The sequence below is a fragment of the Aquarana catesbeiana genome, linkage group LG04 (assembly GCF_042186555.1).
Source record: "Aquarana catesbeiana isolate 2022-GZ linkage group LG04, ASM4218655v1, whole genome shotgun sequence".
Classification (NCBI taxonomy): domain Eukaryota; kingdom Metazoa; phylum Chordata; class Amphibia; order Anura; family Ranidae; genus Aquarana; species Aquarana catesbeiana.
In genome coordinates, this window is record NC_133327.1 from 648,171,932 (window position 1) to 648,184,140 (window position 12,209).

The window sequence follows — 12,209 nt, forward strand, 5'->3', positions numbered from 1 at the left end:
GACTCCTATGGGGAAACTCGCTTTGATATACGAGTGCTTTGGATTACAAGCATTCTTCAGGAACAAATTATGCTCGTAATCCAAGGTACCACTGTATGTATTTTACATTACCACTTAATTATGTATGTATTTTAAAGCATTCTTATAAAAAAAAATTCTAATATTGCAAGGTGTTTTAGGCAACCACATAAGAGGCACAAGTAATATTTCGCAATTGATTGTGAATCTTATAGATCAGATACTTATTGTACATTTTTTGTAATTTGTTCTGTCCCTGCAGAGGGGAGACATTGGAACCCCCAAAATGTGTTGGCTTTCTGTAATGAAAACATTAAGGTTTAATAAAGCTTGTGGACTATAAAACTGGCTTTGTGTTATCTCCCTATATTTTAAGCGGCTCCAGTGTCTAAAGGGCACCTACAGAAAAATTGTGGCTGGACTTCCACATGAGGTCACTATATCAATGGATCATCACATGACAAAGTACTCTGTAACTGAAACATTGATAAGCAGCAGATAGTGACTACCACCATACATTACACACCTGCTCAATGCTCTTACCTTTTTATGACGGGGAATGTTATTAGTGTATTAGTGACCTTTGTATGATTTGTGAACATCATGCAGAAATAGTTCCATCCTTCTAGGCTCAGCGCTGAGTCGCTTTCACAACCCACTCAGTGCCGGATCTTCAGCAGGGTATTGATCAATCATGATCTGGGTTGAGTAAGCTCTTGAGTAAGAAAATATTAACTAGATTAAAATCTCTAGTACTCATATGTTCATGAAGAGAAACCAGAGACTCGTGAAGAACTTAGTTTGAGGAGACGCAGGTGAGGACAATTCATTTTCTTTTTTCAAAAAGTATAAAATGATGAAGACATTGAGGCCAATTTACTGGAGGAGAGTTTTTTTTTTTTTTTACTGGGGCCTTTGTTCACGGCAATTGTCAAATCTGGTTTAAGGGAATTTTGAAACAAATACAAATTTCCTTTTGAAAAGTTTGGTTACTGAATAGTTTGAAATATTAGAGGGAGAATAACTTCTTTATTTAATCAGCACTATTGTTCAACACAGTATATTAAGCAGGCATATTACACTTTCATTAAACCTGTAAGCTGAGTGTATTTTATTAGTTAATAATATTTTTATAAAACAGCAATAAAATTAAGCTTTATTTCATGTAAATGTCTCACACACACACACACACAAAAATTAAAAAAACTAAAGCAATAGTTTTTAGGAGAATACTTTTATATTGTTTAAATACCACCAGTACTACTACTACTAATATACTACTACTACTTCTAGTAACAATACGACTACAATCACATCTAGCAATAATAATAGTGATATACTACTACTAATACTACTACTAATATACTACTACTACTAATGATAATAATAATAATAAGAAGAAGAATATACTATTATTATTATTATTATCAGCATCGTTAATATATTTTTAATACATTTCTACTAACCTTTTTATTATTAGTAGTAGTATTATACTACATACAAAGTAATAATAATAATAGTATATTACAATTAGTATTTATTAATATTGAATTCATAATAATAATAGTAATATAGACATAGAAAAAGAAGTATATTATTATTATCAAATAATATCTACTAACTATATTATATTATATTATATTATATTATATTATATTATATTATATTATATTATATTACAATTATAATTATTTTTAGCAGTAGTAGTATTAGTAGTAATACAGGCATACCCCACTTTTAAGTACACAATGGGGTTTATTTACTAAAGCTGGAAAGTGCAAAATCAGGCTCACTTCTGCATAGAAACCAATGAGCTTCTAACCCCAGCTTGGTCAATTAAGCTTTGTTAATAAAACCTGGAAGCTCATTGGTTTCTATGCAGAAGTGAGCCTGATTTTGCACTTTCCAGCTTTAGTAAATAAACCTCATTGTGTACTTAAAAGTGGGGTATGCTTGTATACTACATACAGTACAAAATAATAATAATACTTATAATGCATTATTGTTTTTTTCTATTATTGTTGTTGCTTTTATTATTATTAATAATAATAATACAATTTTATATGAAACCTACATCTTCAGTGTTGCATAAACTGATGGCATTCCATGTGATAACCAACAAAATAACATATGCAAAAATAGGAAACAGAAAACTAGCCTGAAAAAAAGGAAAATTGCAGCCATTGCATCTAAGGAGTGGCAAGCTGCAATATATTTACATTTTGTTCTGGGGTTTACTGTAGTCCTATCCTGTTTCTGTTGTCCTGATAACAGTAGGGTGAGTGAGTGTTGTCATACTATATCAGGAAATTGGTGATGTTACTGCTGGTATCACCAGGTAAAAATAAAGGAAAAAAGTGTGAAAAAAGAAAACAAATTCAGCCACCACATCCAAGGACTGGTAAACTGCAAAATATAAAATAATTGTTTTGGGTTAAGTTAAATTACAGAGAGGGATTGTTAATATACTTTAAAAAAGTGCTGGATCAACAATATATGAATGAGTCAATGTTTTGCCTGACTGTCCAGCCAGCAAATGTCACTATAGACGGATAGAGCCAGAGCTACACTCACCGGCCACACTATTAGGTACACCTGTTCAATTGCTTTAGTAACACAAATTGCTAATCAGCCAATCACATGGCAGCAACTCAAAGCATTTAGGTATCTAGTTGTAGTGAAGACGACTTGCCGAAGTTCAAACCGAGCATCAGAATTGGGAAGAAAGGGAATTTAAGTGACTTTGAACGTGGCATGGTTGGTGGTGCTAGGCGGGCAGTATTTCAAAAACTGATGATCTACAGTACTGCAGGGCTCAAAATTTCAAGTCCTGAGCTACTAGCCAGGCATCAAGGGTTACTCACCACCAGTTGCCCCGTCCAACACTTATCCTGCCCCGCCCCTAATTCCGCCCCTAATCACGCCCCCATAAATGATCTCATGAAATGACACTTAAATGTTTTATGCAGAATTAAGTTATAAATATAAATTTAAACAACAGCTTTATCCATGTCCACCAATGCAGCCTGCCCGTGTCCACCAATGCAGCCTGTGCCCACCAATGCAGCCATGCCCAAAAATGCAGCCCATGTCCACCAATGCATCCCATGCCCACCAATGCAGCCCGTGCCCACCAATTCAGCCCGTGTCCACCAATGCAGCCTGTGTCCACCAATGCAGCCTGTGTCCACCAATGCAGCCTGTGTCCAACAATTCAGCCTACCTGTGCAGGGGAAGAGAGGAGAGGAATTGCCGGCTGGATGATCAGAGTGCAGGGAACATCACAGCTTTCATTTCAATTGCTGTATTTAATGAAATATGAGTGGTGTATCCGCGCAACGGAACAGAAAATTAAAAAAGTGGAGAAAATGGAAAAAAATTGGAGAAAATGGAAAAAAATGGAAACAATGGAAGAAATCGCATAAAGGACTGCTGCCTCCACAGATGTGATTTCCACCTAGGTGGAAAAAACAGAAGGTAAGTGAAGGGTTAGTGTGTGGGTGTGGCGCTGTCCTAATTTATAGAAATACTTGGTAAATTGTGTGTAGCCAAATCCCATATGTAAAGTCGCATAAACCAAAATTGCAAATAAAAAATTCAACGAAAATAAAACCAAACATAAAACAGCAAAGTGACCCCCTTTGGAGTGTGTAGGTGTAACGTTGTCCTAGTGGAGAAAAAAGTGGAGAAAATGGAAAAAAATGGAAACAATGGAAGAAATCGCATAAAGGACTGCTGCCTCCACAGAAGGTAAGTGAAGGGTTAGTGTGTGGGTGTGGCGCAGTCCTAATACATAGAAATACTTGGTTAATCGTGTGTAGCCAAATCCCATATGTAAAGTCGCATATAAAGTATAAACCAAAATTGCAAATAAAAAATTCTACGTAAATAAAACAGCAAAGTGACCCCCTTTGGAGTGTGTAGGTGTAACGTTGTCCCTTTCATGACTAAGCCTATTTTTGAAATTTGGTGTTTACAAGTTAAAATCCGTATTTTTTGCTAGAAAATTACTTAGAACCCCCAAACATTATATATATTTTTTTAGCAGAGAATCTAGAGAATAAAATGGCGATTGTTGCAATATTTTTTATCACACGGTATTTGTGCAGCGGTGTTTTAAACGCAAATTTTTGGAAAAGTGACACTTTCATGAATTTTAAAAAATCCAAACAGTAAAGTTACCCCAATTTTTTTGTATAATGTGAACGATGATGTTACGCCGAGTAAATAGATACCAAACATGTCACCCTTTATAATTGCACGCACTCGTGGAATGGCGACGAACTACGGTACCTTTGAATTTCCATAGGCGACGCTTTAAAAATTTTTTACGGTTACCAGGTTTGAGCTACAGAGGAGGTCTAGGGCTAGAATTATTGCTCTGACAATCGCAGCAATACCTCACATGTGTGGTTTGAACACCGTTTACATATGCGGGCGCGACTTCCGTATGCGTTTTCTTCGCTGCGCGAGCTCGCGGGGACAGGGGCACTTTAAAATTTTTTTATTTTTTTTTTTTATTTAATTTATTTATTTTTGTACTTTATAAATTGTGTTTAAATTTTTTTTTTTTTTTTTTTTACTTTTATTGCTGTCACAAGCAATGTAAACATCCCTTGTGACAGTAATATGTGGTGACAGGTACTCTTTATGGAGGGATGGGGGGTCTAAAAGACCCCCCATCCCTCCTTTACACTTCAAAGTATTCAGATCGCCGAAAACGGCGATTCTGAATACTGTGTACTTTTTTTAATTCGGCGCCATTGGCAGCCGTGTAAACGAGAAGTGACGTCATGACGTCGCTTCCGCGTTTACAACAAGAAGGCTGGAACGAAGCCGCTCGCAGCTTCGTTCCAGCCCGCCCCCAGCCGCCGAAGGCAGCCGAACGGACACCGGGCCTCCCGATCACACGGGAGGCCCGGTAACAGCGGCGGGAGGGGGGGGATGTCCCCTCCCGCTCCTCCGGTATAACAGCCGAGCGGCTTTTAGCCGCATCGGTTGTTATACACGGGTAGCCGATCGCCCGCTGTAAACAACGGTACCGGGATGATGCCTGCAGCTGCGGGCATCATCCCGGTATAACCCCGGAAAGCCGAGTACGCATATCTGCGTACGGTCGGCGGGAAGGGGTTAAAAAATACTTTGTAAATCGTGTGTAGCCAAGTCCCACATGTAAAGTCGCATGTAAATTATAAACAAAATATAAACAAAATCGCATATAGCAAATTTAACGGCTAGGTTGGCCCCCTTTGAATTGAGGGGAGGGGGAAGGGGAACAGGGGATGAAATCAAAAAATGACTTTAGCCAAAGCTATTCCATCTGCATAAAAACCCCATATAGTGATTGACAAACATAACATTGCTGAATAATTACATAGGTTAAATCGTGACTAGTGCTCAGTGCAACTTAAGTGAAAAACTTGACATCTTTGTAAAACAAGGCAGGTATTTGTATGAGGCTAGGTTCACACTGGTGCGACACGACAGCCGTCCTACTTTGGATCCGACTTTGCCCTGCGACATGAAGCCGGCATGTGTCCGATTTTCAATGAACGGGGATCCGACTTGGATCCCCGCCAATGCCCGGCACTGTGTTTGGTATGAATCTTTAGGGGGAACTCCGCGCCAAATTTTAAATAAAAAACCGGCATGGGTTCCCCCTCCAGGAGCATACCAGGCCCTTGGGTCTGGTATGGACCTTGAGGGGAACCCCCTACGCCGATAAAAACGGCGTGGGGGTCCCCCCCAATCCATACCAGACCCTTATCCGAGCACGCAGCCCGGCCGGACAGGAATGGGGGTGGGGACGAGCGAGCGCCCCCCCCTCCTGAACCGTACCAGGCCGCATGCCCTCAACATGGGGGGGTTGGTGCCTTGGGGGAGGGGGCGCGCTGCGGCCCCCCACCCCAAAGCACCTTGTCCCCATGTTGATGAGGACAAGGGCCTCTTCCCGACAACCCTGGCCGTTGGTTGTCGGGGTCTGCGGGCGGAGGGCTTATCGGAATCCAGGAGCCCCCTTTAATAAGGGGGCCCCCAGATCCCGGCCCCCCACCCTATGTGAATGAGTATGGGGTACATGGTACCCCTACCCATTCACCTAGGGAAGTGTCAATAAAAAAAACCACAGTACACAGGTTTCAAAATTAATTTATTGGGCAGCTCCGGTATCTTCTTCCGACTTCTCCCGGTGTTCCGCCTCTTCTCCCGGGCCCCGCCGCTATCTTCTTCCAGCTCTATTGCCAGCGAGGGGCCCGGTCTGCTGCCGCTGTCTTGTCGCCGCTGTCTCGCCGCTCCTTCTCTTCATCTCTTCTTCCGATGTTGACACGACGCTCTCCCCGGCTGGAATGCTCTCTGTGCGCTCTGCTCTGACTTATATAGGCGGTGACCCCAGCGAGACAGCGGCGACAAGACAGCGGCAGCAGACCGGGCCCCTCGCTGGCAATAGAGCTGGAAGAAGATAGCGGCGGGGCCCGGGAGAAGAGGCGGAACACCGGGAGAAGTCGGAAGAAGATACCGGAGCTGCCCAATAAATTAATTTTGAAACCTGTGTACTGTGGTTTTTTTTATTGACACTTCCCTAGGTGAATGGGTAGGGGTACCATGTACCCCATACTCATTCACATAGGGTGGGGGGCCGGGATCTGGGGGCCCCCTTATTAAAGGGGGCTCCTGGATTCTGATAAGCCCTCCGCCCGCAGACCCCGACAACCAACGGCCAGGGTTGTCGGGAAGAGGCCCTTGTCCTCATCAACATGGGGACAAGGTGCTTTGGGGTGGGGGGCCGCAGCGCGCCCCCTCCCCCAAGGCACCAACCCCCCCATGTTGAGGGCATGCGGCCTGGTACGGTTCAGGAGGGGGGGGGGGGCGCTCGCTCGTCCCCACCCCCATTCCTGTCCGGCCGGGCTGCGTGCTCGGATAAGGGTCTGGTATGGATTGGGGGGGACCCCCACACCGTTTTTATCGGCGTAGGGGGTTCCCCTCAAGGTCCATACCAGACCCAAGGGCCTGGTATGCTCCTGGAGGGGGAACCCATGCCGGTTTTTTATTTAAAATTTGGCGCGGAGTTCCCCCTCAAGAACATCTGAGCACAAGTCGCGTGCCGAAGTCGGATCATGCAAGACGGCAATCCGACTTTGATCCGACTTCAATGATAGTCAATAGGCTGAAGTAGGATCAAAGTCGGACCAAAGTAGTACAGGGAGCATTTATAAAGTCGGAACGACTTGTGTCGGACCAGTTAGGACGGCTCCCATAGGGAAACATTAAATTTCACACGTCATGCGACATGAGCTCCCAATGTCGGAGCGTTTGTCGGACCAGTGTGAACCCAGCCTTAATCTTGGTGACCAGGTGCTTGTGTCTTGTGATCATGCGGACACTCACCAGCTTCTTTAACCCCTGCGGGGGTAATGCGCAGTCACAGTGTATGCCACTGTGCGGCAATCCACAGGCTGTTTCTGAGTCACGGTGACGTTTTAGGCATAAGAGAAGAAAGAGGAGATTCCATAGCGTAAAACCATAAAACACTCTTTATTGAACGCAGATGACAGAATGGTACTCACATTTAAGCAGTTTATAATAGGCAACCAAATGTCATCAAAACAGGAGAGCGTCAGATTTAAGTTGGTGATCCTCTGGGAGATGATGCAAAAGCGTCAGAATAGGCCACGCCCTACGCATTTCGTCATAGGGACGTCAACTGGAGCGTCGCTATGACGCTCCAGTTGACGTCCCTATGACGAAACGCATAGGCCCACACACTAACCCTTCACTTACCTTCTGTGGAGGCGGCAGTCCTTTATGCGATTTCTTCCATTGTTTCCATTTTTTTCCATTTTCTCCACTTTTTTCTCCACTAGGACAACGTTACACCTACACACTCCAAAGGGGGTCACTTTGCTGTTTTATGTTTGATTTTATTTTCGTTGAATTTTTTGTTTGCAATTTTGGTTTATGCGACTTTACATATGGAATTTGGCTACACACAATTTACCAAGTATTTCTATAAATTAGGACAGCGCCACACCCACACACTAACCCTTCAATTGCTGTGTTTACCCACCGCTCGCTGTCACATATAGCCCCATCCCCTGGCCAGGGAACTTTGATACATGTCACCTGTCCCATGATTGGATGGGTGATCTGTCTATCAAAGCCCCCGGACAAAGAGAGGAGAAGACGAGTGGCGGGGAACACACAGCAATTGAAATGAAAGCTGTGATGTTCCCTGCGCTCTGATCATCTGGCTGACGGCTCTCCTCTCTCTTCCCCTCCACGATCGCTGGGAGAACGGCTCCCATACAACCCGCCTGCCGGTGGCACTTGCCCCCCGCTCCCAGGCAGCCCTTCCTCACCAGCCCTCAAAATGCAAGCAGGCAATTTGAATTTTTGAGGGCTGATCTACTTGGATTTTCATGCACAACCATCTCTAGGGTTTACAGAGAATGGTCCGAAAAAGAGAAAATATCCAGTGAGCGGCAGTTGTGTGGGTGGAACTGCCTTGTTGATGTCAGAGGACCTGCACTGGGAGCTGCCCTGTCTCTGGAAGGTCAAGAGTCGAGACTACTCAAATAAAATCTTGAGGAAGGCAGTGTTGGAGAAACTGCTTGAGTTGGTGAAGCCTTTGTACCCCAGGGCAGACATCAGCTATGTCAAGAACAAAATATCAAACCTCAGGAGTACTTTTAAAAGGGATCTCAACAAGGTCATGGACTGTCAGAGATCTGGAGCATCAACAAATGACATATATGTCCCCAGGCTGTGGTATTACCACAGCCTACGGTTTTTGACCGACCAGACAGAACCCAGGCCATCACTGTCTATGCTTCCTTCGACATCTGCTGAGGCCACAGCTCCTGAGGTCGGCACAGGATGAAGATGTGAAGGAGCCCAGCTTGACCCAGGTATAGCATTGTTGAACATATTTGTAGCCAAAAATACAATGCAATGATGATAACTAGACGTTATTGTTAAAATATTTCTGCCTTAACAAAGTGGTTTCCATATCAATAGACAGTAGTGACCAAAAATGATTTTAACAAGAATATAAAACGCTGGTGTCAGAATGATAGTCTTTTCTATTTGTCAACATTCAATTTGCAACAGTGAGGAGATCAAAATTGTGTGTGATTGATGACCAAACCCTCTGCAAAAATGTAAATTATGTCCCATTTTCAAAAACCGGAAAGTGTCAGTCAGGAGGAGCTTGTGGCCAGCAGCCAGGCAGAGTCCCAGAGCCCTCCCCTACGCCCTCCTGCTAAAAGGGCCAGGAAGAGCAGAAATCTGGACGAGGTCACAGCTGTCTTCCTCAGCCAGGCCACTACTGCCATCCGGACAGACCCAGATGCGGCTGAGGCATTTGTGTGTCTGACGGCAAGCAAATTAAGGGAGATGGATGTTGAGCAAAGAAGCAGGTGTGAGGAACTCATCCTGCAGTGCCTCAACAAGGGGGGGAGGGGCCAAATTTCGGAAAAAAACACACATTTTGGATTTTGAGGCCCCACCTCCACAGCCACCCCACCCACCACAGCAGCATGGCGGACAGTGGCAATACCAGCCACAAGACCCCCAACAAGGCCGCTGGACTGGGGATTTTCAACCCTTCACCAATTACTAATTTCCTTTTTTTGATTGTTTTGGAATAATGATTTTATTTGATATTTTTGTATGCATAGAATGCACTTTTTGGTTAAGTTATTTATATTTGGATGGCAGATAGCATCTCTAATTATTTTTTTTTGCACAATAAAAAAAATGTGTAGAATAATACTTGGCTATGTGTTTTACTTCAAATGACATTTTGGGAGTAGGCAGTTACATTTAAAAAAATACAAGGTAGAATTAACAAGGGACACCAACATATTTGTATCTTTGATCTTAAAAACTACGGGATAATGGTGTTGTGGTAACTTGCCCAAAAAAAACAAAAAAGAAAAACAAGCATAATAATATTATTCTTGATATCACTAGAAAAATAAAAGGCCTTTTAAAATACGTTTAGCAGAGCTCCATCAGTATCACCAGCAAAGCAGCTTTATTATTATCCCATTAAAGTGTAAGTAAACCCTCCTATCATTTTCAGCCAAGGAAGCTGCCATCTTTGCCTCTGTTTAATCTAAAACTGCCATGATGCTGCACATGTGGTCAGTTATGACACCAGCCATTGGATGGTTTGACAGTTTGTTCGAGAGCACAACCAATGGGAGTGTTACATTTCCGGCACGTGCCGGAAATGAAACTGTTTTATGGATGGGTTTACTTCCGCTTTAAAGAAGAAGAGAATTGTGCGCTGCATTTCAACATTTCATAATTTGCCGTGTCACAAATGTTAATTCTCCATTACGAACGCTAGTTTACAAGATCGATCGCTGCTGGCTCGTCCTTGCTTCCGAGCATGCGTGTTTGTACTTTGGACTTTTGTGTGATGGACTCATGTACAGACGTGACGAAAATCTGACAACAGACCGTTGTCTGTTGTTGAAAATTTGCTAGCTTGCCATCCAACATTTCTTGGCTGAAAGTTGGACAGCAATTGTCTGATGGAGCGTACAAACAGTCGGATTTTAGGCAAACAGTCTGTCATCACACAATTCCCTGCCGAAAATCCGATCGTGTGTACGAGGCTTTAGGCTACAATTCGCACAGGCTCACCAAAATTGGACAATAGAAGAAAAACATTGCCTGGTCTGATGAGTCTCAATTTCACCTGTGATATTCAGATGGTAGGATCAGAATTTGATGTAAACATCATGAAAGCATAGATCCATCCTGCCTTGCATCAACGGTTCAGACTGGTGGTGGTGGGGTAATGCATGGGGGGCATTTTCTTGGCACACTTTGGGCCCCTTATTACCAATTGAGCATAGTTTATATGCCACGGCCTACCTGAGTATTGTTGCTGACCATGTCCATCCCTTTATGACTACAGTGTACCCATCTTCTGATGGCTACTTCCAGCAGGATAATACACCATATGTCACAAAGCTCAAATCATCTCACCACTGGTTTCTTGAACATGACAGCAGATCTCAATCCAATAGCGCACCTTTGGGATGTGGTGGAAAGGGAGATTTGCATCATGGATGTGCAGCCAACAAATCTGCAGCAACTGTGTGGTGCTATCATGTCAATATGGACCAAAATCTCTGAGGAATGTTTCCAAAACCTTGTTGAATTTATGCCGGGAAGAATTAAGGCAGTTCTGAAGACAAAACCAGGTACTAGTTATGCCCTGTACACGCGGCCGGTTTTGCCATTGGAATAAACTCCGAAAGTTTCTCCGACAGAACTCTGACGGAATTCCATTCAAGCGATCTTACCTACACACGGTCAACCCAAAGTCCAACCGTCCAGAACGAGGTGACGTACAGCACGTACGACGGACTAGAAAAAGGAAGTTCAATAGCCAGTTGCCAATAGCTTCCGTCTCGTACTTGCTTCAGAACATGTGTCGTTTTTGGTCCGTTGGAACAGCATACAAACGGGCGGTTTTCCCAATAGGAATTGGTTCCGTCGGAAATATTTAGAATGTGTTCCATTTCTAGGTCCCTCAGAATTTTCGAAAAAAAAGTCAGATGAGGCACACACACGATCGGAAAAGACGAAGAAAAGCTTCCGTCTGACTTTTTCTGTTGGACATTCCGCTCCTGTGTACGCGGCTTAAGGTGTACATAATAAAGTGGGCCGGAGAGTATATAGGCCTATGTTAAATTACTGACCCCAGCATGCATTTGGGGGCATGTTGTTCCAAAAAGCCATTTGCCATTTTGCAAAGTATAGTAGGGACTAGCCGGAGAGGCATCACTTTGATGCAGTTGACCAGCTTGAACATATATTACGATCTATGTCATACAATACTGCCTGATTTTATTCAACAGTTTGCCAAAAGCATTTAATGGTGTTTATAGTGGCGCAGAGGCCTAAAAAGGAATCTTATCTAGTCTATTTTTGGTATAGACATGCTGTTTTGGTGTTAGCCCACCCGAGAGATGTTTGCTGTGGCACATTAATGTCTTAAAATGGCCTTAATTAAAAGGGCTTGTGAGTACCTATCAGGGGTAACCCTAAATTTGTTAATCTTATCTTGAGAATTTAATCAGGCCATTGGACGGGTAGGATTCAGCAGTCTTGGTTTCCCTAATGGAAGGAATGGACAAGAACCTGCACACTGAATTGGAACTTCATGCTTCCTG

At 43.3% G+C, this 12,209-nt stretch overlaps 1 protein-coding gene across 1 annotated transcript in view; it reads left to right on the forward strand.

Annotated features, from left to right (window-relative positions):
• The first annotated feature begins 740 nt into the window (after positions 1-740).
• The window catches only part of TMEM229B (transmembrane protein 229B), a 34,725-nt gene continuing 23,256 nt past the window's right edge, over positions 741-12,209 (forward strand). The window contains exon 1 of the mRNA XM_073628454.1: positions 741-833. The gene's annotated coding sequence lies outside the window, so the exon portion shown is untranslated. The remainder of the gene's footprint in view (positions 834-12,209) is intronic.